Source organism: Strix uralensis, unplaced genomic scaffold, assembly GCF_047716275.1.
Source record: "Strix uralensis isolate ZFMK-TIS-50842 unplaced genomic scaffold, bStrUra1 scaffold_409, whole genome shotgun sequence".
In the NCBI taxonomy this organism is placed as follows: domain Eukaryota; kingdom Metazoa; phylum Chordata; class Aves; order Strigiformes; family Strigidae; genus Strix; species Strix uralensis.
The window spans coordinates 25,007-50,626 of NW_027437003.1; the positions used below are offsets into that span (position 1 = coordinate 25,007).

At 49.2% G+C, this 25,620-nt stretch overlaps 1 long non-coding RNA gene across 2 annotated transcripts; it reads right to left on the reverse strand.

Moving 5' to 3' along the window:
• Window positions 1-380: 380 nt before the first annotated feature.
• LOC141938902 (uncharacterized) lies at window positions 381-6,890 on the reverse strand. 2 transcript variants are annotated; one of them, XR_012627435.1, is made up of 3 exons: window positions 6,384-6,890; window positions 4,059-4,206; window positions 381-1,244 (listed from the first exon to the last, which is right to left on the reverse strand). It is a non-coding gene; the product is annotated as an uncharacterized LOC141938902 (long non-coding RNA). The 2 variants fall into 2 exon arrangements; XR_012627434.1 differs by lacking the exon at window positions 6,384-6,890 and having other exon boundaries at window positions 4,059-4,224.
• Between the last annotated feature and the right edge of the window lie 18,730 nt (window positions 6,891-25,620).

The window sequence follows — 25,620 nt, forward strand, 5'->3', positions numbered from 1 at the left end:
TCTTCCTCTCTGTTCCTCCTCCCTTTTCCTCCTCTCTCTTTCTACTCTCTCCTCTCCCTCTCTTTTCCTACTCTCTTCCTGCACACTCCTCTTCCTCTATCTTCCTCCTCTCTCTTCCTACTCTCTCTTCCTCCTCTGTCCTCGTCCTCTCTGTTCCTCCTCCGTTTTCCTCCTCTCTCTTCCTCCTCTCTCCTCTTCCTCTCTCTTCCTTCTCTCTCTTCGTCCTCTCTCTTCCTCCTCTCTCTTTCTCCTCTCTTTTCCTCCTCGTTAATTTTCCTCTCTCTTCCTCCTCTCTCTTTCTCCACTCTCTTCCTCCACTCTCCTCTTTGTCGCAGTTGAGACGGACACGACAAACATCAGATTGTGTGAAAGCGACCAAAATGGCTGCAAAAGCCCCTTTATTGTTTTAACAAGCTTTTTTATAACCTTCTTCAAAGTAGGTGTTCATACAGGATTGGTTTACTTTAGTAACTAACAGTTCACAATTGGGTGATAGTTTCTCGCCTGAATCGTCAGGACAGTTCTTCTTATCTTAGTTCTCTAATCTTGTTTCCATGGCACTTCTCAGGACTTTCTCGCCTCTCATGGATACACTGGAATTTCTTCAAGGTTAAATTCTTCTTCAGTTAGACTAGAGGCAGACCCGCTGCCTCCCCCGACAATTCCCCCTTTTTGTATTTGTGCTAGAAATATTGCAGAAACAGTCTTCTGCAGGGCCCTTTGCAGAAGACTGACAAGACATGGCAACATCAAAAGCACAGTCACAATTACCAAGATCATGACCCCCACAGTTTTGACCAGAGATATCAACCATCCAGAAAGTCCCCATCCTTTAAACATCCTTGTAAGCCAATCCAATCCGTCCTCTTCTGTTAGACGCCTCACACCATCCTTCAGCTGCTGTATACTTTTAAAAATAGATTCTGAGTGGTCAGACAAATTCATGCAACACATTCCTTCAAAATCTTCACATCCATGTCCTTGCGCTAAAAGCAAAAAGTCAATTGCAGCCCTGTTCTGTAAAGTAGCATGTCTAACACTATCAACATCAGTTAAAAGACCACTTAAAGCTAAAGAAGTAGCGTTAGTCTGTTTGCTAAGCCAACATCCCAACTTTGTTAGTTTTTTCAATGCAGAGTCACCCAGACATTCTGCTTGGGTTGTGGAACTACCCATCCTTCAGCCTGATGCAGGTTCCAGCACAGGCCGAACACACCGAGCAGGAACCCAGCGAGGGCCGGCATCTGTAGAGACACAAGCATAACCTCTGCCCCAGGTTAATAATTCACATGGTCCACTCCACTGGCCAGTAATTAGATCTCTAACATGCACTTTGATGTCTTTTTGCAAATCCTGTTTTGAAAAAAGAGAAGAGAAATGCTGAAAAAGAGGAGGTAAAGAAGAATTATCCCCGTAATGGAGAAAGTTAAGAACATAAACTGCTTTATCTAAACATGCCTGTGGTGGTTCCCCAATCATTCCCCCTTTTTGTTTTTGAAGCTGCCGCTTCAACGTACTATGTGCACGCTCAACAATTGCTTGTCCTGTTGGGGAATGGGGAATTCCTGTAACATGAGTAACACCCCACAAATTAAAAAATGTTTGAACCTTCTGTGAAATGTATGCTGGGCCATTGTCCGTTTTTATTTGGCGTGGTACCCCAAGCATAGAGAAAGCCTTTTGGAAGTGTCGAACTACATCTTTTCCTGTCTCCCCGTTATGTGCTGTTGCTACTAAGGCATGAGAATAAGTATCAATGGAAACATGAACATACTTCTGTCGGCCAAATTCATTTATGTGAGTAACATCACTTTGCCAAATCTGTAAAGCCTGCATACCTCTGGGGTTAGTACCAAAATACACTGGTGTGTGAGTTCCTTGGCAGTCAGGGCAGGCGGCTACAATAGACCGAGCTTCCGCATGAGACAAGCCGAACTGCCGTCGTAAAGCTCGATATCCTTGGTGAAAAAATTGATGTGATAATACAGCTTGTTGCTTAATGTTAGGAACAGTATTAAGAGGCATAGCGGAAACAAGAGCATCCGCTCTGGCATTACCTTCTGTATAAAATCCTGGTAAAGTGGTATGACTACGGATGTGCATGATAAAATAAGGTTCTGTCCGTAGTTGAATACTTTTCCAGAGTTCTAAAAGTACATCAAATAGTAATTGATTGTCTGACATGGTCAAAACCACTTTGTCTAGTCTAGAAACTAAGTTAGCTACATACGCTGAGTCAGTTACAATATTTACAGGAACAGAAAAAATAGAAAAAACAACAGCCATTGCACGTAGCTCTACTACTTGTGGAGAACCATTTTGATATACTACTTTGTTGTTCCAGTTGTTGTTTTCATACCATACTACTGCTGCTTTACCTGTTTTTCCTGAGCCATCTGTAAAAACAGTAGGGCCGTTCACTGGTTCTGGGCGGCTTAAATTTTTTTGACCAAATGGTATTTCTCGAGCAAATTTCAGTAGCGGATGTGACGGCAGGTGATATGACACCTGTCCTTGAAAACCCGCCATGGCTGCCTGTAGTTCATAATTATTTGCCAAGCACCATTCAAAATACCAATTTTGAACAGGTAAAACAATCTTAGCTGGGTCACGCCCTGTTAGTTCTGTACATCGTTTTCTGGCTTTTATGATTACATCAGCAATAAGCTCAAACAGTCCAGGAGCAGTTTTTCGTGGTCGGAATGACAGAAACATCCATTCTAGAATGTGCAGTGGGTCATCCCACTCAGAATTCCACTGCACCAAAGCACCAAATGGTACAGTTTTGTCAATTAGTACAAAGAGTTGCACCAATTGAGACAGATCTATTCGAGAAACAAATTTCTCGTGTATAGATCGTTCCACCATGTGAATTACCTTTAATGCTTCCTCAGTTAATACTCTGGGTTCTGTTGGATCATTGGAATTTTTTAATAATTCCAATAAAGGTTGCAGTTGTGAATTGGTCAGTCCGAGATAGGGTCTAATCCAATTCAGAGATCCCATTAACTTCTGTACATCATTAAGGGTTTTAACTTCAAGGTTAAGTTTCACAGGTTGAGGCATTACCTGCCTACCTGTGACTGTTAGTCCTAAATACTTCCAGGGTTCTACTTTCTGCACCTTTTCAGGGGCGATAACTAATCCATAGTGTTGTAATGAATTTCTAGTCACATTCTCCATGTCATTCAACTGCTCCTTGTTGTTTGATGCTAACAGGATGTCATCCATGTAATGGTAACAATAATTGGTAGGGAATCTTTCCCTTACAGGTGACAAAGCTTGTGCCACAAACCATTGACAAATTGTTGGTGAATTTTTCATGCCCTGCGGCAGAACTTTCCATTGATATCTTTTTGCAGGTTCTGCATGATTGACAGAAGGCACAGAGAATGCAAATTTTTCTCTGTCTTGAAAGGCTAATGGTATTGTAAAAAAACAATCCTTGAGATCCATGACAATGATTTCCCAATCTTGAGGGATCATGGCCGGTGAAGGCATGCCTGGTTGTAGAGCCCCCATCGTGGCCATGACAGCATTGATCTGCCGCAGGTCATGCAAAAATCGCCATTTTCCTGATTTCTTTTTTATCACAAACACTGGAGTATTCCAGGGGCTCTGAGAGGGTTCAATGTGTCCAGCGGCTAGCTGTTCTGCCACCAATTCTTGCAGGGCCTTTAATTTCTCCATTGGTAGGGGCCACTGATCCACCCACACAGGGTTATTCGTTAACCAAGTTAAAACAAGCGTGGGTTGCCTAACACCCTGCAGCACAGTGGCCCCCGTTAAAAATCCGTAGTAATCTTCACCCCCCACTGTGACAAGCAATCTCTCCCCCATAGATTGAGGGGAGCTGCTGTCACATATGGTTTAACGACTGCTTGTTGGCCCTCAGGATTGGTGATCAGAATTGCCGTAGCTGCTGTTCTTGCTCGTGCGGAGCCTCCCAGCCCCACTACCCCTGTGTCCACATCCTCTGTTGGCCAGGTGGATGGCCACAGATAGTTAGAAATAATAGTCACATCGGCGCCCGTATCTAGGAGCCCCGCAAGCCTTACTGTAGTCGGTGAATGTCCATGATTTGACAGCGTGCACGTCATATGTGGTCGAGATGATGAGACAGTCTGAGACCAGCACACTTGAGGGGGTCCTGTAGAACCGAAGCCTCCATCGCCTCGCAGTCGCTGTTCTGCTTTTGGGACACAACTCAAAAAAGGAACAAGTTGAGCAAGACAAGTACCTTTTGGAATCGTAACAGGTGGATAAAGGGTCGAAACTAATGCACAAATTTGACCCGTAAAGTCAGCATCAATGACTCCCACATGCACGATTAATCCGTTTAAGGTGCTACTTGATCTTCCTATAAGTAACGCACTCAGTCCTCGTCCTATGGGACCCCTTGCCTCAAGAGGGACCTTAACAATGTCTTTTGTAACTATAGTTATTGTGTCGGCGGTGGATACATCCAACCCTGCTGAGCCAGTAGTTGCGGCTGATAGCTGCTCACAGAGGGGATTTGACCTGTTGTCTGGAGGGGATTTGATGTCCTCGCGCGCCCTCTCGCGCTCTTCTTGTGGTTTCCCTGTATCGGTTGCCCGTTAGCATGAAACTTGGAACGACATTGTTTCGCGAAATGTCCCAATTTCCCACATTTATTGCAATTAGTTCCTGGTGGGACAGTCATGGGCTGCTTGCCTGCCGACCTTCTGTTCGGGCAATTTACTTTCATATGACCGTCTTTACCACATCCAAAGCATTTTCCTGTATTTCGCATGTTCATGGCAGTAGCTAAAGCCGCCATTTTATGTTCCACTGTACCAACCTTTGAACATGCGGCCACCATGTCAGGAATAGAAGGATCTCCTGGTAAAGACTGTATTATCTTTTGGCAGTCCTCATTAGCATTATCCTTTGCTAGCTGTTTGCATAACATTTGTCTTAACGTTTCATCTTCTACCTGTTTCTCCAATGCAGCAGATATTTTTTCTACAAATTGCAAAAAGGGTTCTTTAGGACCTTGCCGGATAGCAATATACTTCTGTTTTGGAGCTGCCATTTCCATGGTTCGCTTTAATGCTGTAATCCCTATGTGTTGTGCCTGTTCAAGGACAATCGGAGGCCACGTAGCTTGCAGCTGAGGGTTACTAAATGGTCCCTCGCCAAGCAAGGCGTCTTCTCCGAGTCCTAACCTCGGATCGTCTTGTGGCAGTCGAGCATTATTTTGTGCAGCTGCTCGTGCCATCTGCCTCCAAGTAGATTGAAACACTTGTAATTGTACTGGCTGAAACAGCACTTGTGCGAGATGTGTAACATCATATGGACACAACAAATCTGTGCTGATTATTCGAATAAGTTGCATCACCTCAGGAGAATTGATTCCAAATTTCTGTGCTTTATTCTGCAAATCCTGCACCACCTTCCAACTGATCGGATTGTGCTCATCATGCTCATTTGTGCCTGCAACAGCTTTATAAACAGGGAATGCACCATAAGCCTCTGCTGCTATATCTACAGGCTTTGGACATGCCGGGGTTGGAGAGTATGGGCTGAGGCGTTCAACCAGATCCCAGTTGCCAGCCTCAGCAGCATACTTTCTAACTCCCTCCCAAAATCGATCAGGGGACCTTGGAATTACAGTTACTGTGGATGGAGGGAGAGTCCATGGCTGGGCTTTCTTCACCATGGGTTTATCTGTGATATGTAGAGTTTGTAAAGCCGTGGTTAAAGCTTCTTCTCCCTCACTTTCATTTTCGCTCTCGCTCTCTGGCTCTGTGTTACCCGCCCTATTTTCCTCCTCGGGGGGGGCTGATGGAATCACCCCTTCTGCTGCTCCGCCGCTAGGGGCCGCCGCTGCACCACTAGGTGGGGGGGGCTCCTCATCGCCCCGCAAAATATTTAATGGTGGAGGAGGAGGAGGTGGGCGAGGGCGCGATCTGCTTTTGCCCGTGAGGGGTTTCCTGCCTGCTATTCCTGAGGCTGAGGTATCCACTGCCTTTGTCCCTTTGCCACAGTCCTCCCCGTCATTGTCTTCAGGTCGAATGTCTGTTAGTTTCCCATCAGAGGCCTCACGCTCTATCTTCCATTCCTTTAAGGTTTCACTCAATAAGCGCCATGTGGTTGCCAACTCACATGCCTCTTTTTGTCCTTTAGAGACCTCATCCAATATTTTCAATCCTATTGCTTGCCATGCACTCACACTGAATGCAGTAACTGTTGTGGCTTCAAAGCCTTGCATCTTACTCCATAGCAAAATCTTTTTCAGGCTTTGTTCTGAGGTTTTAACCCCCTTTCTTTTTAATAGGGCTTTCCAGGTAGACAAAATTGTCTCCTCTTCCTTTGTTAATGACTGCCCCATAATTACAGTCCCGTTCCCGGTGGCTCACCTTTTTAGGTGTCGAAATTCAGGTCCGGACCAGGCAGATTCCCTCTGCTCTCAGCTACACCGGGCTCCGTCTCCGCGGCTCTTCCCGCCGCCGTTATACTTCTCCTTTAAATGACCACTTCGCTCTAATCACGTTGCTCTAATCAATCACGTCGCTCTAATTTATCACGTCGCTCTAATTTATCACGTCGCTCTAATTTATCACGTCGGGGTCACCATTTGTCGCAGTTGAGACGGACACGACAAACATCAGATTGTGTGAAAGCGACCAAAATGGCTGCAAAAGCCCCTTTATTGTTTTAACAAGCTTTTTTATAACCTTCTTCAAAGTAGGTGTTCATACAGGATTGGTTTACTTTAGTAACTAACAGTTCACAATTGGGTGATAGTTTCTCGCCTGAATCGTCAGGACAGTTCTTCTTATCTTAGTTCTCTAATCTTGTTTCCATGGCACTTCTCAGGACTTTCTCGCCTCTCATGGATACACTGGAATTTCTTCAAGGTTAAATTCTTCTTCAGTTAGACTAGAGGCAGACCCGCTGCCTCCCCCGACACCTCTTCCTCTCTCTTCCTCCTCTCTCTTCCTCCTCTCTCTTCCTCCTCTCTTTTCCTCCTATTTTTCCTCTCTCTTACTCCACTCTCTTCCTCCTCTCTCTTCCTCCTCTCTTTCTCCTCTCTTCCTCCTCTCTGTTCCTCCTCTCTCCTCCTCCACTCTCCTTTACCTCTCTCTTCCTCCTATCTCTTCCTCCTCTGTCCTCATCCTCTCTGTTCCTCCTCCCTTTTCCTCCTCTCTCTTCCTCCTCTCTCCTCTTCCTCTCTCCTCCACCTCTCTCCTTTTCCTCTCTCTGCCTCCTCACTCTTCCTCCTCTCTCTTCCTCCTCTCTCCTCTTCCTCTCTCTTCCTTCTCTCTCTTCCTCATCTCTCTTCCTCCTCTCTCTTCCACCTCTCTCCTCCTTCTCTCTCCTCTTCCTCTCTCTTCCTCCTCTCTCTTCCTCCTCTCTTTGCCTACTCTCTCCCAATCCTCTCTCCTCCTCCTCTCTCCTCCTCCTCTCTTCTTTTCCTCTTTCTTCCTCCTTTCTCTTCCTCCTCTCTCCTCTTTCTCTCTCTTCCTCCTCTCTCTTCCTCCTTTCTCTTCCTCCTCACTTTTCCTCCTCTCTCCTCCTTCTCTCTCTTCCTCCACTCTCTTTCTCCTCTGTATTCCTCCTCTCTCCTTTTCCTCTCCTTCCTCCTTTCTCCTCTTCCTCACTCTTCCTCCTCTCTTTTCCTCCTCTCTCTTCCTCCTCTCTCCTCTTCCTCTCTCTTCCTCCTCTCTCTTCCTCCTCTCTCTTCCTCCTTTCTCTTTCTCCTCTCTTTTCCTCCTCTCTCCTCCTTCTCTCTATTCCTCCTCGCTCTTTCTCCTCTGTATTCCTTCTCTCTCTTCTTCCTCTCTCTTCCTCCTTTCTCCTCTTCCTCACTCTTCCTCCTCTCCATCCTCCTCTCTCCTCTTCCTCTCTCTTCCTCCTCTCTCTTCCTCCTCTCTCTTCCTCCTATTTTTCCTCTCTCTTCCTCCTCTCTCTTCCTCCTCTCTCTTCCTCCACTCTCCTCTTCCTCTCTCTTCCTCCTCTCTCTTCCTCCTCTCTTTTCCTCCTATTTTTCCTCTCTCTTCCTCCTCTCTCTTCCTCCTCTCTCTTCCTCCACTCTCCTCTTCCTCTCTCTTCCTCCTCTCTCTTCCTCCTCTCTCTTCCTCCTCTCTCTTCCTCCTCACTTTTCCTCATCTCTCTTCCTCCTCTCTCTTCCTACTCTCTCTTCCTCCTCTCTCTTCGTCCTCTCTCCTCGTCCTCTCTCTTTCTCCTCTCTCTTCCTCCTCTCTTTTCCTCATCTCTCTGCCTCCTCTGTCCTCTTCCTTTCTCTTCCTCCTCTCGCTTCCTCCTCTCTTTGCCTACTCTCTCCCAATCCTCTCTCCTCCTCCTCTCTCCTCCTCGCTTCTTTTCCTCTTTCTTCCTCCTTTCTCTTCCTCCTCTCTCCTCTTTCTCTCTCTTCCTCCTCTCTCTTCCTCCTTTCTCTTCCTCCTCACTTTTCCTCCTCTCTCCTCCTTCTCTCTCTTCCTCCTCTCTCTTTCTGCTCTGTATTCCTCCTCTCTCCTTTTCCTCTCTCTTCCTCCTTTCTCCTCTTCCTCACTCTTCCTCCTCTCTCTTCCTCCTCTCTCTTCCCCCTCTGTCCTCTTCTTCTCTCTTCCTCCTCTCTCTTCCTCCTCTCTCTTCCTCCTTTCTCTTCCTCCTCTCTTTTCCTCTTCTCTCTTCCTTCTCTCTATTCCTCCTAGCTCTTTCTCCTCTGTATTCCTTCTCTCTCCTTTTCCTCTCTCTTCCTCCTTTCTCCTCTTCCTCTCTCTTCCTCCTCTCTCTTCCTCCTGTTTTTCCTCTCTCTTCCTCCTCTGTCTTCCTCCTCTCTCTTCCTCCACTCTCCTCTTCCTCTCTGTTCCTCCTCTCTCTTCCTCCTCTCTTTTCCTCCTATTTTTCCTCTCTCTTACTCCTCTCTCTTCCTCCTCTCTTTTCCTCCTATTTTTCCTCTCTCTGCCTCCTCTCTCTTCCTCCTCTCTCTTCCTCCTCTCTCTTCCTCCTCTCTTTTCCTCCTATTTCTCCTGTCTCTTACTCCTCTCTATTCCTCCTCTCTCTTCCTCCACTCTCTTCTTCCTCTCTCTTCCGCCTCTCTCCTCCTCCTCTCTCATCTTCCTCTCTCTTCCTCCTCTCTCTTCCTCCTCTCTCCTCTTCCTCTCTGTTCCTCCTCTCTTTTTCTCCTCTCTCTTCCTCCTCTCTCCTCTTCCTCTCTCTTCCTTCTCTCTCTTCCTCCTCACTCTTCCTCCTGTCTCTTCCTCATCTCTCCTCCTCCTCTCTCCTCTTCCTCTCTCTTCCTCCTCTCTCTTCCTCCTCTCTCCTCTTCCTCTCTGTTCCTCCTCCCTTTTCCTCCTCTTTCTTCCTCTTCTTTCCTCTTCCTTGTCTTCCTTCTCTCTCTTCCTCCTCTCTCTTCCTCCTCTCTCTTCCTCCTCTCTCTTCATCCTCTCTTTTCCTACTATTTTTCTTCTCTCTTCCTCCTCTCTGTTCCTCCTCTCTATTCCTCCTATCTTTTTCTATTTTTCCTCTCTCTTACTCCTCTCTCTTCCTCCTCTCTCTTCCTCCACTCTCCTCTTCCTCTCTCTTCCTCCTCTCTCTTCCTCCTCTCTCTTCCTCCTCTCTTCCTCCACTCTTTTTCTCAACCACTTCCTCCTCTCTCCTTTTCCTCTCTCTTCCTCCTGTTTTTCCTCTCTCTTACTCCTCTCTCTTCCTCCTCTCTCTTCCTCCACTCTCCTCTTCCTCTCTGTTCCTCCTCTCTCTTACTCCTCTCTCTTCCTCCTCTCTTTTCCTCCTATTTTTCCTCTCTCTTCCTCCTCTCTCTTCCTCCTTTCTCTTCCTCCTCACTTTTCCTCCTCTCTCCTCCTTCTCTCTCTTCCTCCTCTCTCGTTCTGCTCTGTATTCCTCCTCTCTCCTTTTCCTCTCTCTTCCTCCTTTCTCCTCTTCCTCACTCTTCCTCCTCTCTCTTCCTCCTCTCTCTTCCCCCTCTGTCCTCTTCTTCTCTCTTCCTCCTCTCTCTTCCTCCTCTCTCTTCCTCCTTTCTCTTCCTCCTCTCTTTTCCTCTTCTCTCTTCCTTCTCTCTATTCCTCCTAGCTCTTTCTCCTCTGTATTCCTTCTCTCTCCTTTTCCTCTCTCTTCCTCCTTTCTCCTCTTCCTCTCTCTTCCTCCTCTCTCTTCCTCCTGTTTTTCCTCTCTCTTCCTCCTCTGTCTTCCTCCTCTCTCTTCCTCCACTCTCCTCTTCCTCTCTGTTCCTCCTCTCACTTCCTCCTCTCTTTTCCTCCTATTTTTCCTCTCTCTTACTCCTCTCTCTTCCTCCTCTCTTTTCCTCCTATTTTTCCTCTCTCTGCCTCCTCTCTCTTCCTCCTCTCTCTTCCTCCTCTCTCTTCCTCCTCTCTTTTCCTCCTATTTCTCCTGTCTCTTACTCCTCTCTATTCCTCCTCTCTCTTCCTCCACTCTCTTCTTCCTCTCTCTTCCGCCTCTCTCCTCCTCCTCTCTCATCTTCCTCTCTCTTCCTCCTCTCTCTTCCTCCTCTCTCCTCTTCCTCTCTGTTCCTCCTCTCTTTTTCTCCTCTCTCTTCCTCCTCTCTCCTCTTCCTCTCTCTTCCTTCTCTCTCTTCCTCCTCACTCTTCCTCCTGTCTCTTCCTCATCTCTCCTCCTCCTCTCTCCTCTTCCTCTCTCTTCCTCCTCTCTCTTCCTCCTCTCTCCTCTTCCTCTCTGTTCCTCCTCCCTTTTCCTCCTCTCTCTTCCTCTTCTTTCCTCTTCCTTGTCTTCCTTCTCTCTCTTCCTCCTCTCTCTTCCTCCTCTCTCTTCCTCCTCTCTCTTCATCCTCTCTTTTCCTACTATTTTTCTTCTCTCTTCCTCCTCTCTGTTCCTCCTCTCTATTCCTCCTATCTTTTTCTATTTTTCCTCTCTCTTACTCCTCTCTCTTCCTCCTCTCTCTTCCTCCACTCTCCTCTTCCTCTCTCTTCCTCCTCTCTCTTCCTCCTCTCTCTTCCTCCTCTCTTCCTCCACTCTTTTTCTCAACCACTTCCTCCTCTCTCCTTTTCCTCTCTCTTCCTCCTGTTTTTCCTCTCTCTTACTCCTCTCTCTTCCTCCTCTCTCTTCCTCCACTCTCCTCTTCCTCTCTGTTCCTCCTCTCTCTTACTCCTCTCTCTTCCTCCTCTCTTTTCCTCCTATTTTTCCTCTCTCTTCCTCCTCTCTCTTCCTCCTTTCTCTTCCTCCTCACTTTTCCTCCTCTCTCCTCCTTCTCTCTCTTCCTCCTCTCTCGTTCTGCTCTGTATTCCTCCTCTCTCCTTTTCCTCTCTCTTCCTCCTTTCTCCTCTTCCTCACTCTTCCTCCTCTCTCTTCCTCCTCTCTCTTCCCCCTCTGTCCTCTTCTTCTCTCTTCCTCCTCTCTCTTCCTCCTCTCTCTTCCTCCTTTCTCTTCCTCCTCTCTTTTCCTCTTCTCTCTTCCTTCTCTCTATTCCTCCTAGCTCTTTCTCCTCTGTATTCCTTCTCTCTCCTTTTCCTCTCTCTTCCTCCTTTCTCCTCTTCCTCTCTCTTCCTCCTCTCTCTTCCTCCTGTTTTTCCTCTCTCTTCCTCCTCTGTCTTCCTCCTCTCTCTTCCTCCACTCTCCTCTTCCTCACTGTTCCTCCTCTCACTTCCTCCTCTCTTTTCCTCCTATTTTTCCTCTCTCTTACTCCTCTCTCTTCCTCCTCTCTTTTCCTCCTATTTTTCCTCTCTCTGCCTCCTCTCTCTTCCTCCTCTCTCTTCCTCCTCTCTCTTCCTCCTCTCTTTTCCTCCTATTTCTCCTGTCTCTTACTCCTCTCTATTCCTCCTCTCTCTTCCTCCACTCTCTTCTTCCTCTCTCTTCCGCCTCTCTCCTCCTCCTCTCTCATCTTCCTCTCTCTTCCTCCTCTCTCTTCCTCCTCTCTCCTCTTCCTCTCTGTTCCTCCTCTCTTTTTCTCCTCTCTCTTCCTCCTCTCTCCTCTTCCTCTCTCTTCCTTCTCTCTCTTCCTCCTCACTCTTCCTCCTGTCTCTTCCTCATCTCTCCTCCTCCTCTCTCCTCTTCCTCTCTCTTCCTCCTCTCTCTTCCTCCTCTCTCCTCTTCCTCTCTGTTCCTCCTCCCTTTTCCTCCTCTCTCTTCCTCTTCTTTCCTCTTCCTTGTCTTCCTTCTCTCTCTTCCTCCTCTCTCTTCCTCCTCTCTCTTCCTCCTCTCTCTTCATCCTCTCTTTTCCTACTATTTTTCTTCTCTCTTCCTCCTCTCTGTTCCTCCTCTCTATTCCTCCTATGTTTTTCTATTTTTCCTCTCTCTTACTCCTCTCTCTTCCTCCTCTCTCTTCCTCCACTCCCCTCTTCCTCTCTCTTCCTCCTCTCTCTTCCTCCTCTCTCTTCCTCCTCTCTTCCTCCACTCTTTTTCTCAACCACTTCCTCCTCTCTCCTTTTCCTCTCTCTTCCTCCTGTTTTTCCTCTCTCTTCCTCCTCTCTCTTCCTCCTCTCTCTTCCTCCTCTCTCCTCTTCCTCTCTGTTCCTCCTCTCTCTTCCTCCTCTCTCTTCCTCCTCTCTTTTCCTCCTATTTTTCCTCTCTCTTACTCCTCTCTCTTCCTCCTCTCTTTTCCTCCTATTTTTCCTCTCTCTGCCTCCTCTCTCTTCCTCCTCTCTCTTCCTCCACTCTCCTCTTCCTCTCTGTTCCTCCTCTCTCTTCCTCCTCTCTTTTCCTCCTATTTCTCCTGTCTCTTACTCCTCTCTCTTCCTCCTCTCTCTTCCTCCTCTCTCTTCCTCCTCTCTCTTCCTCCTCTCTCCTCCTCCTCTCTCATCTTCCTCTCTCTTCCTCCTCTCTCTTCCTCCTCTCTCCTCTTCCTCTCTGTTCCTCCTCTCTTTTCCTCCTCTCTCTTCCTCCTCTCTCCTCTTCCTCTCTCTTCCTTCTCTCTCTTCCTCCTCTCTCTTCCTCCTCTCTCCTCTTCCTCTCTGTTCCTCCTCCCTTTTCCTCCTCTCTCTTCCTCTTCTTTCCTCTTCCTTGTCTTCCTTCTCTCTCTTCCTCCTCTCTCTTCCTCCTCTCTCTTCCTCCTCTCTCTTCATCCTCTCTTTTCCTACTATTTTTCCTCTCTCTTCCTCCTCTCTGTTCCTCCTCTCTATTCCTCCTATCTTTTTCTATTTTTCCTCTCTCTAACTCCTCTCTCTTCCTCCACTCTCTTCCTCCACTCTCCTCTTCCTCTCTCTTCCTCCTCTCTCTTCCTCCTCTCTCTTCCTGCACTCTTCCTCCACTCTTTTCCTCAACCACTTCCTCCTCTCTCCTTTTCCTCTCTCTTCCTCCTCTCTCATTTTCCTCTCTCTTCCTCCTCTCTCTTCCTCCTCTCTGTTCCTCCTCTCTCTTCCTCCTCTCTTTTCCTCCTCTGTATTTTTCCTCTCTCTTCCTCTTCTCTCTTCCTCCTCTCTCTTCCTCCTCTCTCTTCCTCCTCACTTTTCCTCCTCTATCTTCCTCCTCTCTCTTCCTCCTCTCTCCTCGTCCTCTCTCTTCCTCCTCTCTCTTCCTCCTCTCTTTGCCTACTCTCTCCAAATGCTCTCTCCTCCTCCTCTCTCCTCCTCCTCTCTTCTTTTCCTCTTTCTTCCTTCTTTCTCTTCCTCCTCTCTCCTCTTTCTCTCTTTTCCTCCTCTCTCTTCCTCCTTTCTCTTCCTCCTCACATTTCCTCCTCTCTCCTTCTTCTCTCTCTTCCTCCTCTCTCTTTCTCCTCTGTATTCCGCCTCTGTCTTCCTCCTCTCTCTTCCTCCTCTCTTCCTCCACTCTTTTCCTCAACCACTTCCTCCTCTCTCCTTTTCCTCTCTCTTCCTCCTCCCTCATTTTCCTCTCTCTTCCTCCTCTCTCCTCCTCCTCTCTGTACCTCCTCTCTCTTCCTCCTCTCTTTTCCTCCTCTGTATTTTTCCTCTCTCTTCCTCCTCTCTCTTCCTCCTCTCTCTTCCTCCTCTCTCTTCCTCCTCCCTTCTCCACCTCTCTCTTCATCCTTCCTCCTCTCTCCTCTTCCTCTCTGTTCCTCCTCCCTTTTCCACCTCTCTCTTCATCCTCTCTCCTCTCCCTCTCTCTTCCTCCTCTCTCTTCCTCCACTCTCCTCTTCCTATCTCTTCCTCCTCTCTCTTCCTTCTCTCTCTTCCTCCTCTCTTATCCTCCTATTTATACTCTCTCTTCCTCCTCTCTCTTCCTCCTCTCTCTTCCTCCTCTCTCTTCCTCCTCTCTCCACCTCCTCTCTCATCTTCCTCTCTCTTCCTCCTCTCTCTTCCGCCTCTCTCCTCTTCCTCTCTGTTCCTCCTCTCTTTTCCTCCTCTCTCTTGCTCCTCTCTCCTCTTCCTCTCTCTTCCTTCTCTCTCTTCCTCCTCTTTCTTCCTCCTGTTTCTTCCTCATCTCTCCTCCTCCTCTCTCCTCTTCCTCTCTCTTCCTCCTCTCTCTGCCTCCTCTCTCCTCTTCCTCTCTGTTAATCCTCCCTTTTCCTCCTCTCTCTTCCTCTTCTTTCCTCTTTCTTGTCTTCCTTCTCTCTCTTCCTCCTCTCTCTTCCTCCTCTCTCTTCCTCCACTCTTTTCCTACTATTTTTCCTCTCTCTTCCTCCTCTCTCTTCGTCCTCTCTATTCCTCCTCTCTTTTTCTATTTTTCCTCTCTCTTACTCCTCTCTCTTCCTACTCTCTCCTCCTCCTCACTTTTCCTCATCTCTCTCCTCCTCTCTCTTCCTACTCTCTCCTCTTCCTCTCTCTTCCTCCTCTCTCTTCCTCCTCTCTCCTCGTCCTCTCTCTTCCTCCTCTATCTTCCTCCTCTCTTTGCTACTCTCTCCCAATCCTCTCTCCTCCTCCTCTCTCCTCCTCCTCTCTCCTCTTCTTCACTCTTCCTCCTCTCTCTTCCTCCTTTCTCTTCCTCCTCACTTTTTCTCCTCTCTCCTCCTTCTCTCTCTTCCTCCTCTCTCTTTCTGCTCTGTATTCCTCCTCTCTCCTTTTCCTCTCTCTTCCTCCTTTCTCCTCTTCCTCACTCTTCCTCCTGTCTCTTCCTTATCTCTCTTCCTCCTCTCTCCTCTTCTTCACTCTTCCTCCTCTCTCTTCCTCCTCTCTCTTCCTCCTTTCTCTTCCTCCTCTCTTTTCCTCCTCTCTCCTCCTTCTCTCTATTCCTCCTCGCTCTTTCTCCTCTGTATTCCTTCTCTCTCCTTTTCCTCTCTCTTCCTCCTTTCTCCTCTTCCTCACTCTTCCTCCTCTCTCTTCCTCCTCTCTCCTCTTCCTCTCTCTTCCTCCTCTCTCTTCCTCCTGTTTTTCCTCTCTCTTCCTCCTCTCTCTTCCTCCTCTCTCTTCCTCCACTCTCCTCTTCCTCTCTGTTCCTCCTCTCTCTTCCTCCTCTCTCTTCCTCCTCTCTTTTCCTTCTATTTTTCCTCTCTCTTCCTCCTCTCTCTTCCTCCTCTCTTTTCCTCCTATTTTTCCTCTCTCTTCCTCCTCTCTCGTCCTCCTCTCTCTTCCTCCTCTCTCTTCCTCCTCTCTCTTCCTCCACTCTCCTCTTCCTCTCTCTTCCTCCTCTCTTTTCCTCCTATTTTTCCTCTCTCTTACTCCTCTCTCTTCCTCCTCTCTCTTCCTCCATTCTCCTTTTCCTCTCTCTTCCTCCTCTCTAATCTTCCCCTCCCTTACTCCTCTCTCCTCCTCCTCTCTCCTTTTCCTCTCTCTTCCTCCTCTCTCCTCCTCCTCTATCCTTTTCCTCTCTCTTCCTCATCTCTCTTCCTCTTCTCTCTTCTTCCTCTCTCTTCCTCCTCTCTCTTCCTCCTCTCTCCTCTTCCTCTCTGTTCCTCCTACCTTTTCCTCCTCTCTCTTCCTCTTCTTTCCTCTTCCTTATCTTCCTTCTCTCTCTTCCTCCTCTCTCTTTCTCCTCTCTCTTCCTCCTCTCTCTTCCTCCTCCTTTTCCTACTATTTTTCCTCTCTCTTCCTCCTCTCTCTTCCTCCTCTCTATTCCTCCTCTCTTTTTCTATTTTTCCTCTCTCTTACTCCTCTCTCTTCCTCCTCTCTCTTCCTCCACTCTCCTCTTCCTCTCTCTTCCGCCTCTGTCTTCCTCGTCTCTCTTCCTCCTCTCTTCCACCCCTCTTCCTCCACTCTTTTCCTCAACCACTTCCTCCTCTCTCCTTTTCCTCTCTCTTCCTCCTCTCTCATTTTCCTCTCTTCCTCCTCTCTCTTCCTCCTCTCTGTTCCTCCTCTCTCTTCCTCCTCTCTTTTCCTCCTCTGTATTTTTCCTCTCTCTTCCTCCTCTTCTTTCCTCCTCTCTCTTCCTCCTCTCTCTTCCTCCTCACTTTTCCTCATCTCTCTTCCTACTCTCTCCTCTTCCTCTCTATTCCTCCTCTCTCTTCCTCCTCTCTCCTCGTCCTCTCTCTTTCTCCTCTCTCTTCCTCCTCTCTTTTCCTCATCTCTCTGCCTCCTCTGTCCTCTTCCTGTCTCTACCTCCTCTCTCTTCCTCCTCTCTTTGCCTACTCTCTCCCAATCCTCTCTCCTCCTCCTCTCTCCTCCTCCTCTCTTCTTTTCCGCTTTCTTCCTCCTTTCTCTTCCTCCTCTCTCCTCTTTCTCTCTCTTCCTCCTCTCTCTTCCTCCTTTCTCTTCCTCCTCGCTTTTCCTCCTCTCTCCTCCTTCTCTCTCTTCCTCCTCTCTCTTTCTGCTCTGTATTCCTCCTCTCTCCTTTTCCCCTCTCTTCCTCCTTTCTCCTCTTCCTCACTCTTCCTCCTCTCTCTTCCTCCTCTCTCTTCCTCCTCTCTCCTCTTCTTCACTCTTCCTCCTCTCTTTTCCTCCTCTCTCTTCCTCCTTTCTCTTCCTCCTCTCTTTTCCTCCTCTCTCCTCCTTCTCTCTATTCCTCCTCGCTCTTTCTCCTCTGTATTCCTTCTCTCTCCTTTTCCTCTCTCTTCCTCCTCTCTCCTCTTCCTCTCTCTTCCTCCTCTCTCTTCCTCCTGTTTTTCCTCTCTCTTCTCCTCTCTCTTCCTCCTCTCTCTTCCTCCACTCTCCTCTTCCTCTCTGTTCCTCCTCTCTCTTCCTCCTCTCTCTTCCTCCTCTCTTTTCCTCCTATTTTTCCTCTCTCTTACTCCTCTCTCTTCCTCCTCTCTTTTCCTCCTATTTTTCCTCTCTCTTCCTCCTCTCTCTTCCTCCTCTCTCTTCCACCACTGTCCTCTTCCTCTCTCTTCCTCCTCTCTCTTCCTCCTCTCTTTTTACTCCTATTTTTCCTCTCTCTTACTCCTCTCTCTTCCTCCTCTCTCGTCCTCCAATCTCCTCTTCCTCTCTCTTCCGCCTCTCTCTTACTCCTCTCTCTTCCTCCTCTCTTTTCCTACTCTCTCCCAATCCTCTCTCCTCCTCCTCTCTCCTCCTCCTCTCATCTTTTCTTCTTTCTTCCTCCTTTCTCCTCTTCCTCTCTCTTCCTCCTCTCTCCTCCTCCTTTCTCCTCTTCCTCACTCTTCTTCCTCTCTCTTCCTCCTCTCTCCTCTTCCTCTCTCTTCCTCCTCTCTCTTCCTCCTCTCTCTTCCTCCAGTCTATTCCTCCTCTCTCCTCCTCCTCTCTCCTTTTCCTCTCTCTTCCTCCTCTCTCTTCCTCCTCTCTCTTCCTCCTCCCTCCTCTTCCTCTCTGTTCCTCCTCCCTTTTCCTCCTCTCTCTTCCTTGTCTCTCCTCTTCCTCTCTCTTCCTTCTCTCTCTTCCTCCTCTCTCTTCCTCCTCTCTCTTCCTCCTCTCTCCTCGTCCTCCCTCCTCTTCCGCTCTCTTCCTCCTCTCTCTTCCTCCCCTCTCTTCCTCCTCTCTCTTCCTCCTCTCTTTTCTTCCACCACTTCCTGCTCTCTCCTTTTCCTCACTCTTCTTCCTCTCTCATTTTCCTCTCTTCCGCCTCTCTCTTCCTTCTCTCTCCTCTTCCTCTCTCTTCCTCCTCCCTTTTCCTCCTCTCTCTTACTTCTCTCTCCTCTTCCTCTCTCTTCCTCTCTCTCTTCCTCCTCTCTCTTCCTCCTCTCTCTTCCTCCTCTCTCCTCGTCCTCTCTCTTCCTCCTCTCTCTTCCTCCTCTCTCCTCTTCCTCTCTGTTCCTCCTCCCTTTTCCTCCTCTCTCTTTCTCCTCTCTCCTCTCCCTCTCTCTTCCTCCTCTCTTCCTCCACTCTCCTCTTCCTCTCTCTTCCTCCTCTCTCTTCCTCTTCTCTCTTCCTCCTCTCTCCTCCTCCTCTCTCCTTTACCTTTCTCTTCCTCCTCTCTCTTCCTCCTCTCTCTTCCTCCTCTGTCCTCGTCCTCTCTGTTCCTCCTCCCTTTTCCTCCTCTCTCTTCCTCCTCTCTCCTCTTCCTCTCTCTTCCTTCTCTCTCTTCCTCCTCTCTCTTCCTCCTCTCTCTTACTCCTCTCTTTTCCTCCTCTGCAATTTTCCTCTATCTTCCTCCTCTCTCTTCCTCCTCTCTCTTCCTCGACCTCTTCGTCCTCTCTCCTTTTCCTCTCTCTTCCGCCTCTCTCATTTTCCTCTCTTCCTCCTCTCTCTTCCTACTCTCTCCTCTTCCTCTCTCTTCCTCCTCTGTATTCCTCCTCTCTCCTCGTCCTCTCTCTTTCTCCTCTCTCTTCCTGCTGTATTTTCCTCATCTCTCTGCCTCCTCTATCCTCTTCCTCTCTCTTCCTCCTCTCTCTTCCTCCTCTCTTTTCCTACTCTCTCCCAATCCTCTCTCCTCCTCCTCTCTCCTCCTCCTCTCTTCTTTTCCTCTCTCCTCCTCCTTTCTCCTCTTCCTCACTCTTCTTCCTCTCTCTTCCTCCTCTCTCGTCTTCCTCTCTCTTCCTCCTCTCTCTTCCTCCTCTCTCTTCCTAGTCTCTCTTCCTCCTCTCTCCTCCTCCTCTCTCCTCCTCCTCTCTCTGCCTACTCTCTCTTCCTCCTCTCTCTTCCTCCTCTCTCCTCTTCCTCTCTGTTCCTCCTCTCTTTTCCTCCTCTCTCTTCCTTCTCTCTCCTCTTCCTCTCTCTTCCTTCTCTCTCTTCCTCCTCTCTCTTCCTCCTCTCTCTTGCACCTCTCTCCTCCTTCTCTCTCCTCTTCCTCTCTCTTCCTCCTCTGTCTTCCTCCTCTCTCCTCATCCTCTCTCTTCCTTCTCTCTCTTCCTCCTCTCTCCTCCTCCTCTCTCCTTTACCTCTATCTTCCTCCTCTCTCTTCCTCCTCTCTATTCCTCCTCTGTCCTCGTCCTCTCTGTTCCTCCTCCCTTTTCCTCCTCTCTCTTCCTCCTCTCTCCTCTTCCTCTCTCTTCCTTCTCTCTCTTCCTCCTCTCTCTTCCTCCTCTCTCTTACTCCTCTCTTTTCCTCCTCTGTAATTTTCCTCTCTCTTCCTCCTCTCTCTTCCTCCTCTCTTTTCCTCCTATTTTTCCTATCTCTAACTCCTCTCTCTTCCTCCACTCTCCTCTTCCTCTCTCTTCCGCCTCTCTCTTCCTCGTCTCTCTTCCTCCTCTCTTCCTCCTCTCTTCCTCCTCTCTTTTCCTACACCACTTCCTCCTCTCTCCTTTTCCTCTCTCTTTCTCCTCTCTCATTTTCCTCTCTCTTCCTCCTCTCTCCTCTTCCTCTCTCTTTCTCCTCTCTCTTCCTCCTCTCTCCTCCTCCTCTCTCCTTTTCCTCTCTCTTCCTCCTCTCTCTTCCTCCTCTCTCTTCCTCCTCTCTCCTCTTCCTCTCTTTTCCGCCTCCCTTTTCCTCCTCACTCTTCCTTCTCTCTCCTCTCCGCTCTCTTCCTCCTCTCTCTCCCTCCTCTCTCTTCCTCCTCTCTCTTCACCCTCTCTCTTCCACCTCTCTCCTCCTTCTCTCTCCTCTTCATCTCTCTTCCTCCTCTCTCTTCCTCCTCTCTCCACTTCCTCTCTGTTCCTCATCCCTTTTCCTCCTCTCTGTTCCTCCTCTCTCCTCTCTCTTCCTCCTCTCTCTTCCTCCACTCTCCTCTTCCTCTCTCTTCCTCCTCCCTAATTTTCCTCTCTCTTCCTCCTCTCTCCTCTTTCTCTCTGTTCCTCCTCCCTTTTCCTCCTCTCTCTTCCTCCTCTCTCCTCTTCCTATCTCTTCCTTCACTCTCTTCCTCCTCTCTCTTCCTCCTCTCTCTTCCTCCTCTCTCCTCCTTCTCTCTCCTCTTCCTCTCTCTTCCTCCTCTCTCTTCCTCCTCTATCCTCTTCCTCTCAGTTCCTCCTCCCTTTTCCTCCTCTCTCTTTCTCCTCTCTCCTCTACCTCACTCTTCCTCATCTCTCTTCATCCACTCTCCTCTTCCTCTCTCTTCCTCCTCTCTCTTCCTCCTCTCTCCTCCTCCTCTCTCCTTTTCCTCTCTCTTCCGCCTCTCTCTTCCTCCTCTCTCTTCCTCCTCTCTCCTCTTCCTCTCTGTTCCTCCTCCCTTTTCCTCCTCTCTCTTCCTTCTCTCTCCTCTTCTTCTCTCTTCCTTCTCTTTCTTACTCCTCTCTCTTCCTCCTTTCTCTTCCTCCTCTCTCCTCCTCCTCCCTCCTCTTCCGCTCTCTTCCTCCTCTCTCTTCCTCCTCTCTCCTCTTCCTCTCTGTTCCTCCTCCATTTTCCTCCTCTCTCTTTCTCCTCTCTCCTCTCCCTCTCTCTTCCTCCACTCTCTTCCTCCTCTCTCCTCCTCCTCTCTCCTTTACCTCTCTCTTCCTCCTCTGTCTTCCTCCTCTCTCTTCCTCCTCTGTCCTCGACCTCTCTGTTCCTCCTTCCTTTTACTCCTCTCTCTTCCTCCTCTCTCCTCTTCCTCTCTCTTCCTTCTCTCTCTTCCTCCTCTCTTTTCCTCCACCTTTTCCTACTCTCTCCTCGTTCTCTCTCTTTCTCCTCTCTCTTCCTCCTGTCTTTTCCTCATCTCTCTGCCTCCTCTCTCCTCTTCCTCTCTCTTCCTCCTCTCTCTTCCTCCTCTCTTTTCCTACTCTCTCCCAATCCTCTCTCCTCCTCCTCTCTCCTCCTCCTCTCTTCTTTTCTTCTTTCTTCCTCCTTTCTCCTCTTCCTCTCTCTTCCTCCTCTCTCCTCCTCCTTTCTCCTCTTCCTCACTCTACTTCCTCTCTCTTCCTCCTCTCTCCTCTTCCTCTCTCTTCCTCCTCTCTCTTCCTCCTCTCTCTTCCTCCTCTCTTCCTCCTCTCTTCCTCCTCTCTTTTCCTACACCACTTCCTCCTCTCTCCTTTTCCTCTCTCTTCCTCCTCTCTCATTTTCCTCTCTCTTCCTCCTCTCTCCTCTTCCTCTCTCTTTCTCCTCTCTCTTCCTCCTCTCTCCTCCTACTCTCTCCTTTTCCTCTCTCTTCCTCCTCTCTCTTCCTCCTCTCTCTTCCTCCTCTCTCCTCTTCCTCTCTTTTCCGCCTCCCTTTTCCTCCTCTCTCTTCCTTCTCTCTCCTCTTCCTCTCTCTTCCTTCTCTTTCTTCCTCCTCTCTCTTCCTCCTCTCTCTTCCTCCTCTCTTTTCCTACTCTCTCTCAATCCTCTCTCCTCCTCCTCTCTCCTCCTCCTCTCTTCTTTTCTTCTTTCTTCCTCCTTTCTCCTCTTCCTCTCTCTTCCTCCTCTCTCCTCCTCCTTTCTCCTCTTCCTCACTCTACTTCCTCTCTCTTCCTCCTCTCTCCTCTTCCTCTCTCTTCCTCCTCTCTCTTGCTCCTCTCTCTTCCTCCTCTCTTCCTCCTCTCTTCCTCCTCTCTTTTCCTACACCACTTCCTCCTCTCTCCTTTTCCTCTCTCTTCCTCCTCTCTCATTTTCCTCTCTCTTCCTCCTCTCTCCTCCTACTCTCTCCTTTTCCTCTCTCTTCCTCCTCTCTCTTCCTCCTCTCTCTTCCTCCTCTCTCCTCTTCCTCTCTTTTCCGCCTCCCTTTTCCTCCTCTCTCTTCCTCCTCTATCCTCTTCCTCTCTGTTCCTCCTCCCTTTTCCTCCTCTCTCTTTCTCCTCTCTCCTCTACCTCACTCTTCCTCATCTCTCTTCCTCCACTCTCCTCTTCCTCTCTCTTCCTCCTCTCTCTTCCTCCTCTCTCCTCCTCCTCTCTCCTTTACCTCTCTCTTCCTCCTCTCTCTTCCTCCTCTCTCTTCCTCCTCTCTCCTCCTCCTGTCTCCTTTTCCTCTCTCTTCCGCCTCTCTCTTCCTCCTCTCTCTTCCTCCTCTCTCCTCTTCCTCTCTGTTCCTCCTCCCTTTTCCTCCTCTCTCTTCCTTCTCTCTCCTCTTCTTCTCTCTTCCTTCTCTTTCTTACTCCTCTCTCTTCCTCCTCTCTCTTCCTCCTCTCTCCTCCTCCTCCCTCCTCTTCCGCTCTCTTCCTCCTCTCTATTCCTCCTCTCTCCTCTTCCTCTCTGTTCCTCCTCCATTTTCCTCCTCTCTCTTTCTCCTCTCTCCTCTCCCTCTCTCTTCCTCCACTCTCTTCCTCCTCTCTCCTCCTCCTCTCTCCTTTACCTCTCTCTTCCTCCTCTGTCTTCCTCCTCTCTCTTCCTCCTCTGTCCTCGACCTCTCTGTTCCTCCTTCCTTTTACTCCTCTCTCTTCCTCCTCTCTCCTCTTCCTCTCTCTTCCTTCTCTCTCTTCCTCCTCTCTTTTCCTCCACCTTTTCCTACTCTCTCCTCGTTCTCTCTCTTTCTCCTCTCTCTTCCTCCTGTCTTTTCCTCATCTCTCTGCCTCCTCTCTCCTCTTCCTCTCTCTTCCTCCTCTCTCTTCCTCCTCTCTTTTCCTACTCTCTCCCAATCCTCTCTCCTCCTCCTCTCTCCTCCTCCTCTCTTCTTTTCTTCTTTCTTCCTCCTTTCTCCTCTTCCTCTCTCTTCCTCCTCTCTCCTCCTCCTTTCTCCTCTTCCTCACTCTACTTCCTCTCTCTTCCTCCTCTCTACTCTTCCTCTCTCTTCCTCCTCTCTCTTCCTCCTCTCTCTTCCTCCTCTCTTCCTCCTCTCTTTTCCTACACCACTTCCTCCTCTCTCCTTTTCCTCTCTCTTCCTCCTCTCTCATTTTCCTCTCTCTTCCTCCTCTCTCCTCTTCCTCACTCTTCCTCCTCTCTCTTCCTCCTCTCTCTTCCTCCTCTCTCCTCTTCCTCTCTTTTCCGCCTCCCTTTTCCTCCTCTCTCTTCCTTCTCTCTCCTCTTCCTCTCTCTTCCTTCTCTTTCTTCCTCCTCTCTCTTCCTCCTCTCTCTTCCTCCTCTCTTTTCCTACTCTCTCTCAATCCTCTCTCCTCCTCCTCTCTCCTCCTCCTCTCTTCTTTTCTTCTTTCTTCCTCCTTTCTCCTCTTCCTCTCTCTTCCTCCTCTCTCCTCCTCCTTTCTCCTCTTCCTCACTCTACTTCCTCTCTCTTCCTCCTCTCTCCTCTTCCTCTCTCTTCCTCCTCTCTCTTCCTCCTCTCTCTTCCTCCTCTCTTCCTCCTCTCTTCCTCCTCTCTTTTCCTACACCACTTCCTCCTCTCTCCTTTTCCTCTCTCTTCCTCCTCTCTCATTTTCCTCTCTCTTCCTCCTCTCTCCTCCTACTCTCTCCTTTTCCTCTCTCTTCCTCCTCTCTCTTCCTCCTCTCTCTTCCTCCTCTCTCCTCTTCCTCTCTTTTCCGCCTCCCTTTTCCTCCTCTCTCTTCCTCCTCTATCCTCTTCCTCTCTGTTCCTCCTCCCTTTTCCTCCTCTCTCTTTCTCCTCTCTCCTCTACCTCACTCTTCCTCATCTCTCTTCCTCCACTCTCCTCTTCCTCTCTCTTCCTCCTCTCTCTTCCTCCTCTCTCCTCCTCCTCTCTCCTTTACCTCTCTCTTCCTCCTCTCTCTTCCTCCTCTCTCTTCCTCCTCTCTCCTCCTCCTGTCTCCTTTTCCTCTCTCTTCCGCCTCTCTCTTCCTCCTCTCTCTTCCTCCTCTCTCCTCTTCCTCTATGTTCCTCCTCCCTTTTCCTCCTCTCTCTTCCTTCTCTCTCCTCTTCCTCTCTCTTCCTTCTCTTTCTTACTCCTCTCTCTTCCTCCTCTCTCTTCCTCCTCTCTCCTCCTCCTCCCTCCTCTTCCGCTCTCTTCCTCCCCTCTCTTCCTCCTCTCTCCTCTTCCTCTCTGTTCCTCCTCCATTTTCCTCCTCTCTCTTTCTCCTCTCTCCTCTCCCTCTCTCTTCCTCCACTCTCTTCCTCCTCTCTCCTCCTCCTCTCTCCTTTACCTCTCTCTTCCTCCTCTCTCTTCCTCCTCTCTCTTCCTCCTCTCTCCTCCTCCTGTCTCCTTTTCCTCTCTCTTCCGCCTCTCTCTTCCTCCTCTCTCTTCCTACTCTCTCCTCTTCCTCTCTCTTCCTCCTCCCTTTTCCTCCTCTCTCTTCCTTCTCTCTCCTCTTCCTCTCTCTTCCTCTCTCTCTTCCTCCTCTCTCTTCCTCCTCTCCCTTCCTCCTCTCTCCTCTTCCTCCCTCCTCTTCCGCTCTCTTCCTCCTCTCTCTTCCTCCTCTCTCCTCTTCCTCTCTCTTCCTCCTCTCTCTTCCTCCTCTCTCCTCTTCCTCTCTGTTCCTCCTCCCTTTTCCTCCTCTCTCTTTCTCCTCTCTCCTCTCCCTCTCTGTTCCTCCTCTCTTCCCTCACTCTCCTCTTCCTCTCTCTTCCTCCTCTCTCTTCCTCTTCTCTCTTCCTCCTCTCTCCTCCTCCTCTCTCCTTTACCTTTCTCTTTCTCCTCTCTCTTCCTCCTCTCTCTTCCTCCTCTGTCCTCGTCCTCTCTGTTCCTCCTCCCTTTTCCTCCTCTCTCTTCCTCCTCTCTCCTCTTCCTCTCTCTTCCTTCTCTCTCTTCCTCCTCTCTCTTCCTCCTCTCTCTTACTCCTCTCTTTTCCTCCTCTGCAATTTTCCTCTCTTTTCCTCCTCTCTCTTCCTCCTCTCTCTTCCTCCACCTCTTCGTCCTCTCTCCTTTTCCTCTCTCTTCCTCCTCTCTCATTTTCCTCTCTTCCTCCTCTGTCTTCCTCCTCTCTCCTTGTCCTCTCTCTTTCTCCTCTCTCTTCCTGCTGTATTTTCCTCATCTCTCTGCCTCCTCTATCCTCTTCCTCTCTCTTCCTCCTCTCTCTTCCTCCTCTCTTTTCCTACTCTCTCCCAATCCTCTCTCCTCCTCCTCTCTCCTCCTCCTCTCTTCTTTTCCTCTCTCCTCCTCCTTTCTCCTCTTCCTCACTATTCTTCCTCTCTTTTCCTCCTCTCTCCTCTTCCTCTCTCTTCCTCCTCTCTCTTCCTCCTCTCTCTTCCTCCTCTCTCTTCCTCCTCTCTCCTCTTCCTCTCTGTTCCTCCTCCCTTTTCCTCCTCTCTCTTCCTCCTCTCTCTTCCACCTCTCTCCTCCCTCTCTCTCCTCTTCCTCTCTCTTCCTCCTCTGTCTTCCTCCTCTCTCCTCATCCTCTCTCTTCCTTCTCTCTCTTCCTCCTCTCTCTTTCTCCTCTCTCTTCCTCCTCTCTCCTCATTCTCTCTCCTCTTCCTCTCTCTTCCTCCTCTCTCTTCCTCCTCTCTCCTCTTCCTCTCTGTTACTCCTCCCTTCTCCTCCTCTCTCTTTCTCCTCTCTCCTCTCCCTCTCTCTTCCTCCTGTCTCTTCCTCCACTCACCTCTTCCTCTATCTTCCACCTCTCTCTTCCTCCTCTCTCCTCCTCCTCTCTCCTTTACCTCTCTCTTCCTCCTCTCTCTTCCTCCTCTCTCTTCGTCCACTCTCCTCTTCCTCTCTCTTCCTGCTCTGTCATTTTCCTCTCTCTTCCTCCTCTCTCCTCTTCCTCTCTGTTCCTCCTCCCTTTTCCTCCTCTGTCTTCCTCCTCTCTCCTCTCCCTCTCTCTTCCTCCTCTCTCTTCCTCC